The sequence below is a fragment of the Kogia breviceps genome, chromosome 3 (assembly GCF_026419965.1).
Source record: "Kogia breviceps isolate mKogBre1 chromosome 3, mKogBre1 haplotype 1, whole genome shotgun sequence".
NCBI classification, from domain to species: Eukaryota; Metazoa; Chordata; class Mammalia; order Artiodactyla; family Physeteridae; genus Kogia; species Kogia breviceps.
In genome coordinates this window covers 79,772,561-79,794,054 of record NC_081312.1, presented here as the reverse complement: position 1 = coordinate 79,794,054, position 21,494 = coordinate 79,772,561, and the positions used below count along the sequence as shown (strand labels likewise).

The 21,494-nt window shown below is 39.1% G+C and overlaps 1 pseudogene; it reads left to right on the top strand.

Moving 5' to 3' along the window:
• The first annotated feature begins 317 nt into the window (after positions 1–317).
• On the top strand, positions 318–906 carry LOC131752846 (MARCKS-related protein-like; annotated as a pseudogene).
• Positions 907–21,494: the final 20,588 nt, after the last annotated feature.

Below are 21,494 nucleotides of genomic sequence, written 5' to 3'. Positions count from 1 at the left end.
TATGTCACTATATACATTTTCATATGCTTAAATGAAGTGCCCTACTCTCCTCATCCTAGTGCCAGCCCGGTGCTTAAAACTCATTTCCCCTTGAGGACAAAGAACAAGAATCACATTTTAGGCATTCTGGCGCGCAGCTAGCGGGTCTGGCGCTGAGCGGGGGTGGAGCTCGGTTCCCCACACACACCCCTCCCACTCAGGCGCAAGCCCCCCCCGCCCCCCCCCCCGCCTCCGCCGGCCAGGCCCACCCCGACCGAATTATCCCCTGCGGCGCGAGCCCGGGGCGGCTGCGGGCGCCCCCCAGCAGAACCCCCGCCATGGGAAGCCAGAGCTCCAAGTCTCCCCGGGCGACGTGAACGCGGAGGAGGCAGCAGGCGCTTCCCCCGCTAAGATCAACGGACAGGAGAACGGCCACGTTAAAAGCAATACAGACTTATCCCCCAAAGGTGAAGGGAGTCGGCCCCCGTGAACGGAACAGAGGAGGCAGCCGGGGCCACTGGCGATGTCACCGAGCCGGCACCCCCTAGTCAGGGCGCTGAGGGCAAGGGGGAGGTCTCCCCCAGGGAGACCCCCAAGAAGAAGAAGAAATTCTCTTTCAAGAAGGCGTCCAAATTGAGTGGCCTGTCCTTCAAGAGAAATCGGAAGCGGGGGTGGGGGGATCCGTCTGCTTCCTCACCCACAGGAAGGGCAGGAGCCGAGGGGGTTGGTGCCTGCAGCGAGGAAGGCACTGCCCAGGAAGGGAAGGCATGTGCCACCCCTGAGAGCCAGGAGCCCCAGGCCACAGGGGCAGAGGCTGGTGCTGCCTCCAAGGGAGGAGACACAGAAGAGGCAGGGCCCCGGGCGCAGAGCCATCCACCGCTCTGGGAGGAGAGGGGCCCTACACCAGCAGGTGGGCAGAATGAGTAGCTGGGTGGGGGCAGGTGGGTGATCTTAAGCTGCAAAAACTGTGCTGTCCTTGTGAGGTCCATGCCTGGACCTGGTGCCCTGGCTACCTTCCTGTGCCCAGAAGGCAAGGGGCTGTTGCCCCCTAGCCACGTTCCCTCTCGTCCTCTTCCTCCTGTGTATTCCCCACTCATCCATCTGGTCTTCCTCTTAAGGCCAGTTGAAGATGGTCCCTTGCAGTTTCCCAAGTTAGGTTAGTGATGGGAAGTGTTCCTACCCCTGTCCCTGCCTCCTTCCCTGTCCCCACCTGTGCAGAAGACAATTGCTGGTTTTCTTCCCCAATTCTTTTCCAGGTAGGTTTTGTTTACTACCCAAATCCCTGAGCCAAATCTGGGGGTGCCTACACTCCCAAACCCCGAGTGTCCAGCCTTCCCCTGTTGAGTTTTTAGTCTCTTGTGCTGTGCCTAGTGGTCCCTGGGCTGGGGAGGACACTGCCCCCGTTAAGGTTTTTATAAATGTCTTACTCAAGTTCAAACCTCCAGCTTGTGAATCAACTGTGTCTCTTTTTTGACTTGGTAAGCAAGTATTAAGCTTTGGGGTTGGGGAGAGGTATGTAATGTGAAACAACTTCTTGTTGTCTTTTTTTCCCCCTCCCATTGTTGTAAATAACTTTTAATGGCTAAACCCCAGATTTGTAATTTTTTTTTTCTAACTGCTAAAAACATTCTCTTCCACCTGGTTTTACTGAAACACTTGAAAAAGGAATACATGTCATCCCTTAAAAAAAAAAAGAATCATATTTTGGTTTTTTTGTTTGTTTGTTTGAATCATATTTTGAATGTCACAGTCCTTTAATGTAGAGGCCCAGAAGTTATTTATTAATTGCTTCTGTTTTGGTTGAAAGTACCAGGAGTAGGCAAATTGTGTAATAGGTAGTTTGTCTCTGGCTGTATTATGTCTTCTTTCCATACGTTTTCTCCTCTTTTATATTACTCTCTTCTACACCTACACCCCCCAGCCCAAAAGAAATTAGCCCCTTAATACTTCCTACTAGATAAAATTATGTAGCCCTTTCCAGAAAATTTGTCTTCCCTCTGATTAAAACTCACATTCCTTCTGTGCTCAGATCTCAGCTACATGTCACCTGTCACAGAAGTTCAGCTGATAAGCCAACTAGCACTAAAGTATGATGACTACAAGAAGTAGTTCATTAATTTATTAATAGAAGCATTAGATTATAACTGGGGATATTTGGAGACACAAAATTTGAACCTATTCACTCAACTTTTAATTAATATTTGAGTACACATTATGGTTCTCAAATTTTTCACCATTAAGTAAAGCTTTTTAATTCATTAGACTCTACAGTCCTTATGTTTTGATATATTTGTTTAGCAAACAAAATTTATTTTAAGCAATATTTGGTTTCCTGTTTTATTACACATACATATCTGTTAATCAAAGTTTCCGGTCATCATGAAGTAACCAGGATATGATCTTACTGAACTGGTAGGATGCTAGCCAACAGCCAAGAAACTCATCTCTTTAAACAGTCTGTGTAGTCTTATCATTATAGATGGATCATTTTCTTTCACATTTTAGAATACAGACTGTAAAACACATGGATTCTCCAATATTATCATCACATCCCTGGTGGTCTAGCAAACCCAGGTTTAAAATCACTGGTGGAACACTCACTGTACACTGAGCTTGGTGCTAAGTGCTCAAAATATGAAACTAAATAAGCCAAGGGCCCTGCCTTGATACTCTCAGGGTCTACTTTCCATTGTGGATAACTGGTTTTTGCGTGCACAACACCTGCCTGGATTTCTAACTTCCCCCATTTTTACTCTGTTTATTTCTTAACCACCTAGGGCTCTCCTCAGGACAGAGCACTTAACACTTTTATCTTTTGTTATCTTAAGCACTATGCATAATTTAGGTACTTTTTGCATAGGAGGCAGTCTAGTAGCTGCTTCCAGGGAGAAACTAAACCAGAAGGCAGCAGAATGTGAGGTTAAGATCACTCACCTGAAGTAGACACTTCTCTGGATTTGAATCCCAGCTCTTCCACTTTTGAGCTAACGGAATTAGAGCAAGTTTCTAACCCTCTTTATGCCTCCCTTTTCTTATCTGAAAGACAGAAATAATAAGAGTACTTACCTCTTATTTTTTATGAGGATTAAATGATACAATGTATGTAAAGCATTTATCACTATATTAGCACATAGGAAGTGCTTAATGGATTCCATCTATTACCATTATTAATACTACTATTACTAAAGGGGAAAAGAAGAGAAATAGAAATATTAGGATACTGAGGCTTTAAAAAATGGATGCATTCTTAATGGATCTTTAGCCAGAGAAGTATCAGGTTTGAGGAGATGATTGTTTTGAGAGTTAAACAAAGGACAGGTGAAGGAAGATGGGAAAGAAGAGAAGAGACAAAGAGCAAGGAAAGTGAAGTAACAGGGCAGAAAAGCTTAAATCATAGACCATGGAACTTGGTGTCTCTCTTTTCCAGGTAATTTTGGGTGCATATGTCTATAATTTTAACGATCATAATATACTTAAAATGGAATAAAAATAGACATTGCTTGCTTTAGAGAAAAAGTGTTCAGAAATTATAGATTATGTAGAGAGATTTTCCTCGTACATAGTTCAAATGAAAATAAGATTAATAATGAATCTAAATCAAGCCAAGACATCCAATTTTTGACTCTTGAAGTTATGTCAATAAACTCCAGCATTGGATTAGTGAGAAATCAAAATTCATTCTGTAATCTTGGAATTTGAAAGCTGTATTAGTCTCCTGTTTCTGCTGTAACAAATTACCACAAACCTAATGACTTCAAACAACATGAATTTATTATCCTACAGGGGGTCAGAAGTCTAAAATGGGTCTCACTGTGTTAAAATCAAGGTATGGGCAGGGCCCAGAGGAAAGTCCATTTTCTTGCCTTTTCCAGCTTCTAGAGACTGTATGCATTCCTTGGATCATGGTCCCCTTCCATCTTCAAAGATAATAATGGTGGTCAAGTCTTTCTCACAGTGCATTCCTCTGACACTGACTCTTCTGCCTCTCTCTTCATTATTTCTGCATTTTCTTATGATTACATAGGACCCACCTGATTAATCCAGGATAACCTCTCCTTAGATCCACGTCATCTGATATGCAACCATAATCCCATCTGCAACCTTAATTCCCTTTTGCCATGTAACTTAATATATTCAGGGGATCCAGGGATTTGGATATGGTAATTTTTGTGTGTGTGTGGTACGCGGGCCTCTGTTGTGGCCTCTCCCGTTGCGGAGCACAGGCTCCGGATGCACAGGCTCAGCAGCCATGGCTCACGGGCCCAGCCGCTCCGCGGCATGTGGGATCTTCCTGGACCGGGGCACGAACCCGTGTCCCCTGCATCGGCAGGTGGATTCTCAACCACTGCGCCACCAGGGAAGCCCTAGATATGGTAATTTTTGAAGTGTCCTATACTGCCTACCACAAGAGTGTACTGACTGCATTCTGCTTTAGCTTTTCATGCTTACAGAAATTAAATAGAATAGATCCAAATTTTAATATATATGGGTAATTAATACCATTAATGGAGGTTACCTCTGAAGTCCAGTTAGAAAGAAGTTCTCACTTACTAACAATTTGGGACAACTGATTCACCTTTCTGTGCAACAACCTTCTTGTTTTATTGGGTTTTTTTTGTTGTTGTTGTTGTTGTTTTTGGTGGTACGCGGGCCTCTCACTGCTGTGGCCTCTCCCGTTGCGGAGCACAGGCTCCGGACGCACAGGCCCAGAGGCCATGGCTCACGGGCCCAGCCGCTCCGCGGCATGTGGGATCTTCCCGGACCGGGGCACGAACCCTTGTCCCCTGCATCCGCAGGTGGATTCTCAACCACTGCACTACCAGGGAAGCCCAACCCTCTCATTTTAAATGAGAATCATAATATCTACCTCATATTGTTGTTGTAAGAATTAAATGAGTTAATTAGTGTAACTAATTTGGACTGACATAAAATGAGCAGTCCATAAATTTAGTTGTTATTATTATTAGCCAGCTTTATGATCTATTGAATCTCTTAAATGTATGTGTGGTTTTATACATTCATCAGTCATTATCAATTCTTCCATGAATCTAGTCTGTCCGTTGATCCACCAGCATTTATTAAACATCTATTGTGAAATGAGCAGCATACTACACATAACAGAAATAACAAAAATACCTTACAATTACATAGCACTTTACATTTTCACCTTTTTATCTTATCTGACCCTACTTAGAAGTTCCTGCCCTTAGAAGTTATAGTCTCCTTGAGAAAACAACAGATTACATACAAATTTAGCCAAACACCCTAGACATAGTATTGAAGTTTTGCACCGTTGGGAATGGGCACTCACTCAGGCCTGAGATTCATTAAGAGTAAGTCTATGGATTAGTGAGCACCACATGGGGAAATGACAATGTCCACCGTCTCAGTCTAGATTGGGCTGTTTTCTACACAGGGCTGTGAAGTCTAGACTCATCAGGTTAATGAGGCCCTAACAGTTCAAAAGAAAGACAACAACAAAAAAGTAGGCAAAGAAGAAAACAATCTACGGTGTGGTGGCTGTGATACCTCCATGAGTTCCTCCACTAAATAGTTAACTCTACACTACAAATTTCCAGTTTTATTCTTCTTCCAGATAAGGAGGGGTGGAAAACCCACGACAAAATTATTTGCACAAAATTTCTCAGGTTGTGACCTGAGAAAATTTTATAGGGCAAGCGCTGTGTCTCTTTCCCCAGAGTTGGTATTTTGATGTATCCACTTGCTGTTTCATGCTGATCGTTGATTCTGAGAGTCACTTTGCACTATAGAGTATAGGGTAGGGGGAGTTTCAGTAGCATTCTCCAAGATAAAGAAAAGACCAATAAAAAATAGGTGGAATGGGAAACCCCCAAAAGAAACAGTAAATGAGGGCACAAGGTTAGAATTTCAGTTTGAGTGTTCCATTCCTTCCACTAATCTCTTGAGTCTGGCTGCCCAGTGGGAGCTTTGCTCCCAAGTGGCTTTCTGGGAAGAGAAGGCCACCATTTGCTTGCTTTACCCTGGGGCCACCCAGCTGCCAAGTGTCAGCTGAACAGAGGTGCATCAGAGGCCTGCAGTCAAAAGGCAGCAGGATGGCCAATTGCCATGAATTTCTGAAGCAAGTCTGGCATCTTGGCATCTTGCTGCTCTCCCCCTCCCCCAGGTTAATTGCTGAGAACCTCCGACTTGAAAGCTGCTTATCCTACCAACTTCAGCTGCTGCCCTCCTTTCCCTATGCCACTTCAATTCCTACCTCCTAACACTCTGGAAGTGAAATGAGTCTCTCATACACCTGGCTCTACTTGTGAGACCACCTAAGCTCTAATGTAAATACTTCTTTCCCCCTTTACACACCCCCATGGGTAAACGCAGAATTGCCACATCCCCCTTGGACCTGATTGCTAGGCAACACTCAGCCATGTGAATTTGTCACTTCTGTTTGGCGCAAGTTTCAATTTCACCTCCAACTGTAACACTGCTCGATGTATTTTAGATGCCACTGTGGTTGGACGGCATCCCAGGAAAGATGTGAAGTGCTACTGCCAGGAATGAATGATTGGCATTGGGTAAAGCAATTCTCTGAACTCAGCCTTGGCATACCATTAATTGTTAAGTCTGTTCAGCTACCACCAACCTCTTGTCAGAATCATGTCTATTGTAAGTCTTTGCAGCAAGAGTCCAAATGGTAGAGCTCTCTCCCTCTGTAAGATCTGAAGAATTATGTCAATAATGAAAGCAGTGGATTTCTCAGCTCACAACATATTACTTCTTCCTACTTTCATCTATTGGCTGCACTTTCATGTGCAAAGAAAAATAGTTCCACGTTTGAATATTACTGAGCTAAGAGCTGCCAATTCAGGTTCTGGCCCTGAATAAAAGATTTACCTTCCCTTCATTTCTTCATCACAATCTGCTTTCATTCATGGTAACAATTAAATGCTGCTACAAGGAAACATGTTATTAATGGAAAAAGATAAAATTAATACTAAGCATACTCTGGTGACAATAAATATATAATATTTGACATGTAAAACTTACATACTGACATTGTCAGAAAACACGCAACACAAAAACAATTATAATTTTTGAATAAACGCGTACCATCACTGGCAAGATATAATGCTATAATTCCCAAAACCTCCATCTAATGTGGTCTAACCAATGTTTATATACATATATAGTATTATTTGTCCTTAATGACACATTCAATTGCCTAGCCACCTACATCAAATATTCTTAAATACTACACAATTGCTCTATTGACTCTAAGATGCTACAGTGTGGAATGCTTTCATTTCTGTGCACTGTGCTAATTAATGATAAAAATAGTAAATCTGTTTTGATTCCCCTTCCGTCCCTCTAGCCACCAACTTTTTAGTCAATTGAGTATTTTTTTTCCTCAAATCTAAACATCCTCAGAAAGCTTGGAAATATTTCCCTGGAATGAGTCTAATTAAATAGAAGAAATCAGTCAGCTATGAGTAAGAATAGTGTTTCAGACTTTACATGCATTCCCTGATTCACTGGAAACAAAAGGAGTTTCTGTAACAGTGTGAATGAACCATGAAGTGTGCATGTTCTTTTAAGAAAGGCCAAGGGTGCAGTTCTATTTTCTTAGCTCTGCTTTCATATTTATGTGTCTCATTTCCAGCTCATTGCTGATGCCTCAGTTGCGCTATCCATCACCACTTTTATCCTCCTTGTTCCTCAAAAAGAACATAAAATCCTTTTTTATGTGGTGGTAATATTATTGCAAATAAAAGCAAATACCAAAATCTTTATTAGTCTGCCAAAATAATAAACTATTTAATAAAAGCATGCTGTAAAAATAAGGTCATTTGCATCACTCAAGTTACTTGCAGGAAATACAGAGAATTATTGGTCAAAAAAGCACAAACTGACAGCAATTATTTCTGTTGTTCATCTGACGCACCATGCAATAGGGTTAAAATTTTGTTTATATTTTGCATATTTTCTGGGTTCAAATGCCTTTAATATTACTTAAAACTGGTTGCTCATTGGAAAATGAAAAAAAAAGATCCAATTCTCATAAAATACTGATTTCCTCTTTGTAAAAAAGACTTTTGGTAAGGGAGAAGAACTAAGTAGACTGGTCTCTTTTTGACGCCTTTTTTACAAATGTGGAAGTTGACCTACTGATAACCTTGATATTGTAAGATTTATTGCCTAAATATTTACCATTTTAATATACAATATTAATTTCATTTGCTTTGGATTTGTGTCCATGCTTCAGCTGTATAATTTTTACCTCTTTGTATTCACCTTTCGTCATTTCTACATGCACACCAATATAAGATATTTTATTTGGGAAGTGTAGTTTAACAGTGAAAGTTAACAATAAGTGTACTATTTCTAAATAAATGTCTAATGTTTGCTCTTTTAGCCTATTGTAATATAAACCCACCAATTCTTTCTCCCTTGAAATTTCCAACCTCAGCTGGCAGATTTGCAAATATATTATTGATATGTTTGTAACATAGCAAACTCAGTAGTGTGGTGAGAATTAAAATATAATTTGTATAGTCTTTCCTTTGCCAAGAATAAGTTGTACACCAATTCTTCTACATTAAAAGCAAACATGACAATTAAATATTATAAATATTTTCAAAACTACATATTAATTATTTATATTACTTATTCCATGATGACATTTAAGACCAAGAAAAGCTCTTCAAACTACAGTTATTACTATTTTCTCTTTATAAAGCCTTTTGTCTGTGGTTGTTTTCTTTGGGCCACAAATTAACCATTGCCAGTTTTACTGACATCAGGTTAACATAAGAAAATGAGGTACAATTTCTATACAATGTAATGTTTCTTAAGGATAATTCAAGTATGAAAATTTGGAATTTGAAATAACACTTTTAGGGGCAAATAAAGGCAAGTAAATTCATATACTATGTGTTATGGCCTGAACTATGTCTCCCCCTAAATTCATATGTTGAAGCCCTACCTCCCCCATCCGCCCACACCCCCATGCCTAGGAATGTGACTGTAGGGGAAATAGGGTCTTTAAAGAAGTCATAAAGATTAAATAAGGTCACATGGTGGATCCTAATCCAATCTGACTAGTGTCCTAAGAAGAAAAAATTTGGACGTATGAAAAGACACTAGGAGTGTGAACCCACAGAGGGACAATCATAAGAAGAGGCTGCAAAAAGGCAGCTATCTGCAAACCAAAGAGAGACTTCAGAAGAAACCAACCCTGCAGTCACCTTGATCTTGGACTTCCAGCCTCCATAATAGTGAGAAAATAAATTTCTGTTGTTTAAGCCACCCAGTCTGTGGTATTTTCTTAAGGCAGCCCTAGACAACTAATATGCTATCCTATATACACAGAAAATTTTAATAAAAATCTATTTGCAACACCAAATCAAATATAATATTTATTTTGTCCAATTCTACCACTCAGATGCATTAAAGACACACAATACAACTAATTATTATCAACTCAGTGTTATAAGTTATCAACAAAAATCCAATGTGACGCCCTAAGCTCTGTGTTGTCACACAAATGTCTGAAAATCTTGCTTCATATTTGAAATTCTTTGTGTCTCAATAGTTTTTAACCTGGGGTCCACAGACCACAAAAGCCTCTTGATATTTCTTATACACCACATTTTGTGGGCTTTGCATACATTCACTGTCATGGGAAGGAGTGTGTCATCTCCAGAATTTAAGAACTGGGGTATTGTTTCTATTTGACCAATCAGTAGGCAATAGAGATGTTCTCTAATGGAAAAAAAAAATCTAATGCTGTATATTTTAATTAACAGGTTTAGATGGACAATCATTTACCATCAAATGAATGATCTCACTGGTCCACAGTGAGATGCTTGACTCAGTGAATAAGTCATGTGCAAATTTTGTCAGAGGACAAGATAAACCATTGTTTTCTGGTAACCAAATGCTTTCTAAGACCGTTTACTGGTTTGTAGCTTCTGGGCTCATAAGGATCACATAAATTCTAAAGAATCTGCAGTATCGTAGGTTCTAAGGAAAACGTCTGCAAATTTGGTGAATTCTATTTTATGCTGAGAGGAGCATTGATATTACATTTCTGATCTGGGCCAAGTGCTGTGTCTTAGTGACACTGTTGGATAGTTCTTAGAAGGTCACAGTTCTTTCTTGATATAATCTGCAAGAGATTAAGAAGCTCTTCTAAATAGAGCTGACATCTCCCAATTAATACTTGGATTTTTCAACTGTGGGTTTATTCAAATTTTACTTGGCACTATCCTTCTGGATTTATCAAATTCAGTACTGGTGATAATGCCCAGGGGAAAATAATCATGTGGGAGAATCAAAAGAGCTTAAAAACATAAAATCTTCAGGATGCCTCTTTGTGGCCAGCTATCTGCTATGGAACACACCCTAACTATGTGTAACATAGAAGGAAGGACATCTTTCACCTTCTGCCTGGCCATTCACCTCAAGAATCCATTCTTGCCATTTTTTTTTTTTTCTTGAAGACCCAGTGTAGATATGCTCAGAGAGCACCAGAGCATGTTGCAGCCTGCCTCAGAAGTACTGCAGGCAGCGGAGGTAGCACCAGGGCCTCTGGGACTAGTAGATACCAACATTTTATAAGGGACCAGCAGTGTTGAAATCCAGATAGAGGCACCATCTGATTTGCTGCTCCATTCTCAGGCCGTGAGTGAAGATGAATTCTCAGAAACATTCTATGAGGGGAGCCTCTAAAAAAAGGATTGGAATTCCTGATTCTAAAGGCAATGTGGACTTGGAGCACTGTAATCTGGTTATAAATAAAATGAGACCATTTTTGTCACAAATGGCCCTTTTAAAAAATTCTTATTTTATGCAGGAGGAAACTGTAATCCAAAGAGGATAAAGGTCTCAAAGTTTATAGTAGATCTAGGATTCAAACTTGGATTTCCCTGGCTCCAAAGCCAGTACTTTTCCACAACACCAAGAGTTTCCCTGCCTGATCCATCCACTTTTTGCTTTGTAAAATGTGGCAGGTCTCTATGCTTGTATTTAAGACAGCTACCTAAAAAGTAGTATCATCTTACCTCAGATTAGCAAATTAAAGTGTACATGTCTGAAGTGGAAAATTAAGCATAGAAAGAAAGCTAAAAGGGTCTCCCACTAAATGCCCATAGCTCTGTCTGAATTCAAGTCTCTACTCACTGCCTGAGAATGGAGCAGTAAATCAGTTTTGGACACTGGGATGGGGAGGGGAAGGGTGGAGAAACCTTATCAACTTGTAAAAGTTAAGCAAACAGATCCCTATTTTGACTAAACCAGATAATACTTTCCCATAACCATTTCATGCCATAGCACATGGTTAATTTAATTAATTAACATGTGACATTACATTAATTTCCTATTGCTGATGTAACAAATTACCCCAAACTTAGTGACTTAATGGAAATTTATTCTTTTACAGTTCTAGAGTACAGATGTCTAAAATCAGTTTCACTGGGCTAAAGTCAAGATGTCAGGAGGGACTTGCTCCCTCTGGAGTCTCTAGGGGGGAATCTGTTTCCTTGCCTTTTTCTGCTTCAAGAGATGCATTCCTTACATTCCTTGGCTTGTGGCTCCTTCCTCTATCTTCGAAGCCAGCAAAGTAATCATTTTGCTATAGGCATCACATGGCCTTCTTCTGTATGCAGATCTCCCCTGCCTCTCTTTTATAAGGACACGTGTGGTTCATTTAAAGCCCATCCAGATAATTCAGGAGAATCTCACTATCTGAAGATCCTTAATGTAATCATATCAGTAAAGATGCTTTTGACATATAAAGTAACATTCACAGGTTCCAGAGATTAGGATTTACCTGGATCTCTTTGGGGTATATTATTCAGCCTATTACAGGCATTCATACAAAACCTCTTTTTAAGGTATACTGGAGAACTGAAGTATTTATTCAGATATTTTAACAAAAGTCTATGCTTTTAATGGCAGAGTAGTAATATTTATTGAGTGCTTACTTTGTGTCAGGCACAGCTCTAAATATTTTAGATATATTATATAGGTTAGTAGTAACAAAACAAATTATGAGATGGGTTCTTTGTTATTTCTATTTTAAGGATGGGGAAACTGAGGCACACAAAGCGAGATTATCAAATTTGCCCAAGGTCACAACTACTTCTTTAAATTATCCAGATTAAGTATCTGCATATATAAGCAAACTCCTTAAACTATCATTTCATATTGCCCATGTAGTTATTCTAGAACACTATGCAGTTTATAGACTTGCAGCCACAATGTTCTTTGTATCATTTTCAGACAAATGTTAATTTCCTTGCTTTGGTATTCTTTCTTAGAATGGTTTCTAAACAATAAACCCACTAGTCTCTCATTTTGGTACCAGCAATGATAATCCTAATTTTATTTCCTGAGTATCTTTCTTTCTTCTAAAGGTCACAAAATTCAGGATAGGGTTACATAGTAAAGGGAAAAAAAGCAATTTCTCTCACCAAAGAGGCATGAGATAGGGGGCAGGCCTTGGCATATGCTCAATTCCTGTTGTTACCCACCTCATTAATTGCTTGTTTTCATTTGAAACTCTTCTCTGAATGTGTTCCTTATAACTTTTAAAACTTCTTTTCATACCCTTGTTTTCAATGGCCCCTTATAGGCTTACAGATGGAAATCTGTTTCCCTTATCCTTATAGGTCACCCATGTTCTTGTTTTCCTTTGTAGCAAAGGAGGGAGAGTGAACAAAAACAGCTCTGTCGTTCAAGATCTTTTATACACATTCCTCAACTTTTGGAGATTTCTCTAAACATTAGCTATGTAATAGTGTGTGGGGAAAAAGAAGATTCTTTTTTTTTTCTTTAACTTTCTTCTGGAGTTTTGAAGAATCCGTCTTAAATAGTGGAAAAGTTGTAGAATTTGAAGACTCAGTGAAAAGTTACGTTTGGTCCCAAACCCACTGACAAGGATTATGGGTTTTATTTTGTTTAGATAGGTTTCAAGTTACATCAAGCATGTTATTGTTGTGATATTAGAGTACTTCCTTGTAACATTATTAGATTATATAATTGTCATGACCTATTCAACTTAACTAAAAACAGTGACACTAATGGTGAGAGTTTCACACACCACACCACGTAGGGAGACGAATCGTTTACAGTAGACTCTGGCCTTTTAGCATCTCTTAACCCATGATACTATTAGTGGTTTATTACATTTCTCTCTACTGCAAACAAAGGAATAAATATACCATGATACTATTATGCATGAAGAGGTAGTGTCTTAATAAAATGGTGGACTAAATAGCTCTATAGTGATTGGTCAAGTCATACTCAAATGAAATCTATAGAAAAAGGTTGATTTAATTTTTAAAACTATGAACAATACTGAGAACAGATGATACTGAGAGAAGAAACTGTATGTTTGACAGAGTCATGAAATTTAGAAGTTAATTAATACATTGGTAGATATCCATGAGATAATTAGAGAAATGAGACAGATGTTGTATTTGTAGCTTTATTTCAGCCTGTAGGACAGCACTTATTTTAATAAATCTGGAGAATTATAGACATATATACACATATAAGAGAGGGAGAAATCTAAAAGCATTGTTCTTATGACTCTAAGTTTAGGGTTATCTGTAAAGCTTTTTAATTAAAAAGTTATTGAAGAAGAAACATCTGAAATAGAACAGGGAGCAGGTTCCTCAAGTGACTTAGCAGTTTGCAGTAGCATCAACTGTTGCAGTGAAAACAAAGATTTCTAATCTTAGAACTTGGCAGGTGAGTGAGTAACAGATTTCTCAATATAATGTTTTGATTTTTAAGAAATAAATGGATTTGTCACTTTTTTCTTTGGCCTGCTTCACATTCAGTCACATGTTTTATTAACCACTTGGGAGGTTGATTACAAATATTTTTATTTAAAAGAATTCTTGGTTCTCTATTAACTGAAAAATTTCCTAGACCTTGCACCTCTCTGGGGATCTGTAAGGTAGTTCAAGCCTGAAAAAGTGAGTATATTTTTGAATATGCTGATATTAAGATATATGTAGGTCTGTGCATGTGTGTGTTTGAAATGGAAGAGAGGATGTAATTAAGAAGTTGAGGCTTTTAGTGTTAGAGCTCCTTTTTGAACATGATTGGTTTCTGTCACTTTATTAATTTCTCTCAACTTTTTGATTATACTGATTGCAAATGTTGGGAAGAAGGTACAGAGGTATTTGAGATATTTTTACCCCCTGCAGCACACCATCTTAGGTTTCTTTAAGTGCGATGAATGTTGTATTAATGAGGACTGTTGTCAATGCTATGCCAATAAAACTGCCAATTAAGACAAGAAAAGGTACGCCTAGAGATTTTTTAAAACATAAATTAGCTACGTAGTTGGGCTGTATAAAAATACATTAAAAAATACATTAAAAAATAAATTTCTCACGAATAAAATGCTTTTGAGTCAAATGGATTCTACATATAAACTCTACTCTTCCTCATAGTCTCTATACCAGCCTTGCAAATATTCCCTTATTCACTTGTCCATTGCAAGTGACCATGGGGGCTTCAGGAGTAATAAAGACTATGAATTTACTGTTCAAATATATTTCTCCGGAAGTGAGGGCAGGTAGGGAAAGTAATGAACAAGTTTGAAAATTATTTGCAAGGCTGCTATAACACACTTTACAGAGAGAAAAGAGATGGTCCTTAGAGTTTGCCTTATACTGACAGGGCAATTCTAACCTAGAACACTAAGGCCATTTCTTAGTATGGTGGCAAAATGATAGAAGTCAAAATCTCAGAGAATATGGTACCTTGCCCTGACAAAGTAAATTGTGAAAATGCCATATTTCTGCAATATTACATCTTGCAAAATGAAGTTATCTAACAGTAAATACTTTTAGTTGTCTTTCTTCAAGGGGTCAGAGTTCTTTACTAATTGTACATTAATATTTAGAACACAGTATGGTTTATTTTATGTGGAGCATTTTATGCCTAAAACTCAAATACTTTCAAACATCAGCTTAATTTCCCTTGATCATTAACATATATTTAAAAATCACTGACAAAAGTTTTTTCATGACACACATAGCTGGAACAAACTTAATTGTTTAGAAATGGTATAAAAACAACCACACCCTTTGGTTATGGTTATTTAATATTAAGCCAATTCAGTATGCATTTTGCTTCCATAACCTGGGTAACCCTCTGAAAAATCTCTTCTTACACTACTGTGGACTTGTTGGCTTGATTTAAATAAGTTTCTTTTTTTCCTTCTCTATCAAAAGAAAATTACTTCTTTAAAATAGCCATTTTTCACTAGAGATTTAATTCTTTTCTCTATTTTGTCTCAGACAAAACATAGAGGCCTAATGTCTCTGTGTCAGTGAAGAATTTTCGTATAATTTAAAATATTTTATCTTTCCTTTCTTTTGTATTACTCAAACTAGGTTCACCTATCTACCCACGCACCCATCCACTTAATCATCCAACACTGATTAAATGCTTACCATGTTAGGCACTAGGACTAAAGAAATAATAATTCATAATCTCTTCCCTTAAAAAATGTGTACTATTCAAGGTGCTATTAGGGAAACCAAAGAATTTAATGAAAGAAACATTTGTAGATGTGTGTGAAGAAATAAAGAATCAGCAAGAGATGTGGAGGTATTCAGGAACTGGCAATTGTGGGAAGCCTAAATCATTCCTAAGCCTGAAGAGGGAAGAGGAGGAAATGGTGTTACCAGCACCTAGTGAAGTCTGGAGCTAGGTGAGCAGAATTATGAGGCAGAAGAGCATAGCTACTGCCAGAAACACAGCATGAAAACAGAAAAAAAGCAGGAAAAGAAATATTTCTACTATATTTCTATTTCTCTTTCATCTTTTACTCTTCTGTCTGGACTTGACATTGGTAAAACCAAACAGAAAGCCAGACGGTATGAGCCTGAGTGATGCAGTCCAACTGAGATCCATATCAGGGCAGAATCAGGCAGAGAACGAATTGACGGTATGAGAAGCAGCCTCCAAGTGGCTCCCAATGATCATTGCCTCCTGGTATTTATTCTCTTGTGTATCCTCTCCCTGAAGTGAGGCTGGAAAAGTCGTATATTTCTGATGAATAGAATATGATAAAAGTGTTGAAAAGTTACTTCCATGATATGATTCCATCCTGACTTCCATCATGGGCTTCCATATTGGACACCATCCCTTGCTCTCTCACTTCCTTGCTCTATGGGAAGCCAGCTGCCATCTTATGAGCTGCCCTATAGAGAGTCCTACATGGCAAAAAAATGAGAAAAGTCTCCAGCCCAACAAGGAACTGAGACCCTCAGTCCAAAATCCCTGAGGAACAGAATCCTGCCAATAGCCATGTGAGTGAGCTCGGAAGTAGATCCTTTAAAAGACAAGTCTTTGGATGGGCTTCAGCCCTCCAAGAGAACCTGAGTCAGAGTGTCTAGCTAAGCTATGCCTGGATTTCTGACCCACAGAAATTATGGGATAATAAAACATTGTTCTTTTAAGACACGAGGTTTGGGAAGTAATTTGTTATGCCATAATAGATGGGAAGGGGGGCAGGACAGAGCATAAACAGCTTAGTTGACAATTTTTGCCTCATAGCATTAATTTTTGTCTCTCCATCACATGAAAAAACTCTTACCCCTCACACAAAAGTGACATCAGCTATTCCATAAATATGGAGTGATTTCATTTCATTCATGCCCCTTCCTGAAACTTAAATTATAATTAACCTCCCATCAGAACTTTTTATATTCAGTAGCAGAAAAGGGGGGAAAATGAAATTAACATAAGATACAGCCACTATAATATATGCTTTTGTAGCTGGTCATGAGGCCTAAAATTATATCTATCACTTCTTCCATGTATTTTTCTGATTGGGGTTATTTACTTGGAAGGGTGACCTAAACCTTTATTTCCACAATTTAAAATTCTTAGTGGTTCTGACTTTATTGAGATTTCACAGTTTCCCACGGACCATTCTTATGGAACAGGAAGAAGTTCCTCAGTGAAACCCCTGAGTTCCACACGCGATTTTCTTGTCTCTACCATATCACAGTAACCCAATTTCCACATAGCAATTACCTTAGCCAATAGAGTAAGATCTTCCTGTTGGTTCTTCAGCATGAGAAGTCCCAAAATAGCCAAAAGATTGACTCAGCTCTTAATTTAATGGAACAACGACTATGTTTCCTGGCAGAAATTGCTCTACCTTGGAAATTAGGATTTCTAAATCTTCTGAATACTTAACTGAAATATGAGATATTAAGACAGGTAACGCCCACCTCCATTCTTTGGTTCCTGAATCTCTGCATTCTGGCTAAAAGGGCACTATATATCTAATGTTAGTTTAAGGCATATACTACATTCTATAGCATAGCAACCTAAACTCACCAGTTGTTGTTTCTAAGTTGATGCCTCAGCTGATAAAAAAAGTCTATTTTTTAATATATTCAGAAACTGTGGAAATAACTACAGGATGGGTCTGTGGACTTATTGAATCCATTGTCAGATTAAATGAAGTCAAGGCTTCATTTATCACTTGACCTCTGTTAAGTCCATACTCTGACCACTGGGCCATAATAGTGTTTTGTCTCCTAAGGACTAGCATTATTTCAAATTCACTATCTAAAAACCCCCAGAAGGACTGGGGATTTCCCTTCCCCAGTAAAAATCATCCTGGTAAATGACCATAGGTTAATCTGGAAAAGCCATGGATGCCATTTGTGGCCATATTTCAGGCTACATTCTTCCTCAAAGGGACCTGGCCTGCTCCTTAATTAAAGGACTTCAGATCTGTGAATTGGGAACTGGGCATGAGGCTAATTCTCATTGACAACTTAAATTGGTTTTTATTTTATATAAGTCAAGAAACACCTTACAAGATTGCCCATATATTTAATTGCCAGTGACCTTGTGATCAGTTAGTCACTGGCACATGTCCATGTTGGTCAAAACACTCTGATTACCACTCTGTAAACGTGTCTAATAAGATATTATTATTAATAATAAAATATATTATTGTTAATAATAAGGTATTATTAATAAGGATATTGGGATAATATCCTTATTGTCCTTGTCTCTGACAATTAAAAGCAGCCACTTGGCCCTGATACTCAGGGAGTTCATTTTCATGGCAACATTCTCATGTCCATCCTCAGCTGTTAGGGATGCCACCACAGAGGTTTTCAAGGGTGCTCTCTTCCTTAACCCATTGTATTTTAGTATGTTTTGAATGAAGGAGGTGTCCTCCAGGATGTTCTGGAGTAAGGAAGCTGAGAGAGTGTGGAGCAAATTGCATATTTTAAATCTGTTCTAACATTCTTATTTCTCTAAGCCATCAAGCTTCCTTTTCTACATTATGTCAAGGTAGTCCTGTAATCTTAAACTCACTAACTACAGGAAACTGTTGAGATCAGGCTTTCATTTACCAGCCAACTGTTTGACTCACTCCCAATTTCTCTAGCTAAAATACTAAAATCTCATATTCTAGTAGAGGCCACATACATACATTTAGCATGTTCCAATGGTTCTCAAATTTTAACATGTACCAGATCACCTGGATGATTTGTTAAAACAGATTTCCAGGCTCCATGCCCTAGAATTTCTGATTCATTAGGTCTAGGATGGAGTCTAGGAAATCTGCATTCCTAACAAGTTCTCAGGTGATGCTGATGCTGGCTGGTCCAATGACCACATTTTGAGAATCACTGGCCAATTAAATCTTACAATTCATTCACCTTGACCTAATCTCTTTAGCATTCAATCTAATTCATGTTTGCCAGATTCTTGTTTATATAAATTGGCAAGAGGATCTCACAGAGAAGACCTTGCAATTTTCTCTCAGGATTATGCTGGGTCTCATGGTTATGATGGGATTTAATCTCATTATGGTCCTGGAGGAAATAAGGCATGGTGAATGGGGCAGGGGTGTCTTGAGGAGAACAGGTACCCCCTTGAGAGGCAACTGCCCCAAGCGAAGTTATTGAAAATTTCTTCTGGAAGGAAAGACTGGTTTCATTAGACAGTGGGAGAAAGCATCTTCCATTGTCAAGGCAGCTCCAAAGGAATTTGAGTTTCTAAGTTCTCAGCCTCATCTATGCCTGCCCAAATGTCCCTATTTCAAATAATAGTTTTCACTTCTTCCCAACAAGTGCCCCTACCTTAGATAAGAAACATGAATTCTTTCTTTTTTTTTTTTGCGATACGCGGGCCTCTCACTGTTGTGGCCTCTCCCGCTGTGGAGCACAGGCTTTGGACACACAGGCTCAGTGGCCATGGCTCACAGTCCTAGCCGCTCCGCAGCATGTGGGATCTTCCCGGACCGGGGCACGAACCTGTGTCCCCTGAATCGGCAGGCGGACTCTCAACCACTGTGCCACCAGGGAAGCCCAGAAACATGAATTCTTAACGTGGATTCTAGGTTAGGAAATCTTGCTTAAAGCTTCCATAGAAGCTTTCTGATATTCTCTTCATGTCTTTGGTTTAAGAGTTCAAGCACTAAGCTTATTTTTTTCTTTTTTATAAGTTTTACAACACAGAGGTAATCAGCCCATCCCACAGTCTCTTAATCATCATTGTTGCCATAGTGATCAAATACCACAACCACATGATCTCTTAAATGCCTTGCCCCAGCTGACACTTCACCAAATATCAATACAAGTGATAATTTGAGTAATTGTGTGTAACTGCATGCCATGAATTACATTTTCTGACTCACCTTCTTCACTTAATTATCTACTCAATAAACTTCTTCAAGTTGAGTCACCTCAATTTTGCATACCAATACGATCTCTTTCACAATTCCTTCCCATTACTTTACTTTTCAGTATTCTTCATAGGAGTTCAAAATGTGGTTTAAAAGTATCTAATATCAATAGCTAAAACCCTCTCATGACAATATTCAGTGACAAGACAACTTATTGAAATAAACTAATTTCCTAAAAAAGCCAAGAAATGCAGCCTGATCTTAGCATCCAGATTAATTACTTTGCTTTTAATGTCTATGTTCTTCATTCTTTCATCCATTAGATATCTTTAAGTATTCCCTATGCACCAGGTAAACAAACAGGAATTGGGAATATAGCAATAAGGAGGTGTATAGGTTCTTCTGTTTGCCCTTCCAAGACCAACCCTTCATCCTACTCTGCCTTCTCTGCCAACCCCAAAGGGCTGATCTCTGTGAACTGTATCCACATGCTTCCTTATCCTCTTCCTGTGAAATTCAGCCAGTGGGAGGCACTGGTAGGAGATGGCAAAGCAGATGCAGAAAGAGATCAGTGATTTCTCTTTCTTGGTGCACTATTATGGTAATGACCGGATTCCTCTATCACTATGGCTCCTATTGAGTGACTGACCCCTCTTCCATCACTCCAGTATCTAAAAAGATCCAATGACACCATTTTCTTCCTTTGCCTCTTTAGAGTTTGCTGCTCATGCAAATTGGCAGGATTATCTCCTCCCTGAGATAACTTGGTGGACTTCGAATTTCCGTGACCTCTAAAATCTCAGTAGTTTGCAACAACAAAAGTTTACTTCTTTTTTTAAAATATTTATTTATTTATTATTTATTTTTGGTTGCATTGGGTCTTGTGCTGAGGGTGGGCTTTCTATAGTTGTGGCTAGCGGGGCCCACTCTTCATTGTGGTGCACGGGCTTCTCATTGTGGTGGCTTCTCTTGCTGTGGAGCACGGGCTCTAAGTGTGCGGGCTTCAGTAGTTGTGGCACATGGGCTTAGTAGTTGTGGCTTGTGGGCTCTAGAGCACAGGCTCATAAGTTGTGGCTCACGGGCTTAGTTGCTCCGCGGCATGTGGGATCTTCCTGGACCAGGGCTCGAACCCGTGTCCCCTGCCTTGTCAAGCGGGTTCTTAACCACTGCGCCACCAGGGAAGCCCAGGAAGCCCAAAAAGTTTACTTCTTAATCATTCTAAGTATCCATCCCAAGACAGCCAGGGGCTTTGTTTTAGGACTTAAGCTTAGCAGAGCAATGAGTAGTCTGATTACCAGTCCCTTGGCAGAAGAAAAAGACAACCAGTGAACCATGTACTAGTTCTTAAAAGTTCTTGCCAGAAGTGACTTCTGTCACCTCTGCTCATTCAATTGGTCAAAACAAAGCACATGATCTTTGGGCAGAGATTAATGGTCTCTCAGCAAGGGACTTCAAAGGGAAGAAAAACAGAATATTTGGTGAACAGTAATAAAAGCTACTACATTTACCAGATGGGAGCTTGACAATGGATAGGAAATCATCCACTAATGATTGAAAAGTCTTGATAAGTCTTAGGAAGCAAAAGTTTTTTCCATAAGATACAAAGTTAATGTTGAGTTTTTAACTAGGACTGATATGGGCAAAATGTTCCCAGCCATCCACACATCAGTGTTCTGCACTAATGACATTAGAATATTTCAACTGATTGGACAACAATTATTGTGCATTTCAAAAGAAAGCATAATTAAGGGTGTATAAATTTCCTTTTGCCTGAGAGAGAAAAAGGAGTCAGTGATGAAGAAAAACAAAGAAAATCCTATAAACAAATCAGGTATGTTAATTATTTGGTCTT